This window comes from Choristoneura fumiferana, chromosome 14, assembly GCF_025370935.1.
Source record: "Choristoneura fumiferana chromosome 14, NRCan_CFum_1, whole genome shotgun sequence".
Classification (NCBI taxonomy): Eukaryota; Metazoa; Arthropoda; class Insecta; order Lepidoptera; family Tortricidae; genus Choristoneura; species Choristoneura fumiferana.
In genome coordinates, this window is record NC_133485.1 from 16,178,318 (window position 1) to 16,180,944 (window position 2,627).

Sequence of the window (2,627 nt, forward strand, 5' to 3'; positions counted from 1 at the left end):
AGTCCGCATAGAAAAGTCGACGTTCCATATTTGAAAAATGACTTAAGTCCCGACAGTAAGTTAAGGATATTAATTCTTTGCACTACTACATACATAACAATTAAGATTGTTTTTTTGGAATCTTTTTGTATTTTTTATTTCAATTCCAAATTTTTTGTTACTTTTACGGTCTTCTTTTAATTTGATTGCTTAATAACGACATCTCTTGTGCGGGTGAGCGGTTAGTTCCAATGGGGTGCTGAAAGTTTCTCGATGAGGGCTACAGCATAGATGTCGCTAGTGTCGCTGCTTAAGTGACTAAATATGAAAAACAAACAAGCTAATATATGTGGTGCATAGGATAAATTCGTGTCTGTATCACTGTCTAGTGGTGGTGTAGTTGTATAGCACGTGGCACGGAATGCCGAGGACCTGAGTTCGATTCCCAGCGCTGGTCTTATTTTTCTGGTTTTTCTATGCATCTATATTTCAGTTTGTATTTTCGATATACATAACAATGTCATCCATTTGCTTAAGTTGTGCATCTTTACCATTTTGTCGGGTGATGTAGTATGGTCCTAAAGGGAAGCCAGCGCTGACTCTAAAGTATACGGGACCTCGAGCTTTGTAGTCAAGTTCTCTAACCACTGAAATATAAGGTCGTTCGTCGTATATCCAATACTTTATTGTTAAGCAACGGAATAGCTCAATAAAGGCCGCGCTCGCGTCAGCCGCACCGGCGTCAGGCGTCAGCATTATATATTCAAAACTAATATCAGCACCATCTTGCCCAGGTGGACACTGACGGGAACACACAAGCTCTTATCTTAACATCGATGATTTCGCTTAGTAAACTTTATTAACAGTGCTGCAAGATTAAAATTAGTTTGCGTGTTCAGCTGAGATACGAGTTGTTTTCGAAGTAGTGACGATACACAATTTATTCCCGCTTGGACTGCTTTTTGGGCGTAGTTTGAGCGGTGTAATGTTGGGATTGGAAATTGCAAGTATCTACAGATAAAAGGACGGACCACTTTACTTTGGAATCTCGCGAACAGAGGGTCGTGTGTTCAAATCTGGACTCACACCTCTGAGTTTTTCGGAATTTATGCACAAAACTAGCTGTTGCCCGCGACTCCGTCCGCGTAGTATTCGTTTATCGCTATCCCGCGGGAACTATGCGATTTTCCGGGATAAAAACTATCCTATTTCCTTTCCCGGGACTCAAACTAACGGTATACAGAATATCATCTTAATCAATTCATAATTGTAAAGCCACGCCATTTTCTATGCTGGTTGTTGCCAAGTAAAAAACAAAATAACATCTTGCCAACGGAGCATGGAAAGAAGCATGATGAAAATCAGAAAAAATCAAAAAATCCGCCACTCTGTCATAAGAGAAGTATCAGGAGTTATAGACGCCCTGAGTTACTCGCAAAAATTAAAATGGCGATGGGCAGGCCATGTAGCTAGAATGGGTGACAATCGCTGGACATCTAGGCTGACGTCATGGCCAGGCCCTGCAGGCACCAGAAAGAGAGGAAGACCAAAAACCAGATGGGCAGATGACATTGTAGAAATCGCTGGAAAACTATGGATGGAAAAAGCCAATGATAGAGACTATTGGGCATCTCTGGAGGAGGCCTTTACCCTCAACTAAGAGGGGTTCCGCATGATAAAATGTTGACCACTGAGCCATGACCCTTTTGCACTACTGCAGCGCACACAAACAATTGAAAATTGTACTTTTAGTTAGGACTGTTCTTTTTTTTTCTTATTTATGTAATTTTGATTGTGTGTGTTTGCAGTAACAAATAAACGTTTTATCTATCTATCTATCTATCTATAAAAGATTATATATTTTTTTTTTTTTTTTACTTTTTTTAATAATTATAGTACTATAGTGATTATAACCTAATGTTTCAAACTGCTGCTACTGGTATGCGAGAAATAAAAGGCTTTTTTATTTTTATTTTATTTATTCACTTGCACATTCATCGACCTAATGTCGGTGACTTTAGTTCTTCGGCGAATTTCTTTGTTCCCAACGTTCTTTAAATCTTAAAGACAGACAGTATCGCTATCACATTTATAATATTACTAGTGATTACCCGCGGCTTTGCACACGTTAATCATTAGATCCAGCAGCTGAATTGAAATTTTGGGATTTGAAAAAAATCCCGTGGTAATTCCCGTAAATTAAATCGTGGATTGAAAATACAAACTGAAATACAGATGCACAGAAAAACCAGAAAAATAAGACCAGCACTGAATCGAACTCAGGTTCTCGGCATTCCGTGCCACGTGCTTTACCGCTACACCTCTGCTGGACCACTGGTGACCGTAAAAGTAAAAATTTGGAATTGAAATAAAAAAAAAGATTCCAAAAAACCAATCTTAATTAAATCGTGGTTTTTATTGACGTTACAGCTGTTTTTGTTTCGAGATTTTATCCCTATTCCGTGGGGATATGGGATAAAAAGTAGTCTATGTTTTATTCCAGGTGTCATTCAAATCCTTCCAGCCGTTTCAGCGTGAAAGAGTAACAAAAACACTCACTTACTCACAAACTTTCGCATTTATAATGTACTAGCCGTTACCCGCGACTCCGTCCGCGTAAATTTCAGTTTTCAAATCCCGCGGGAAAT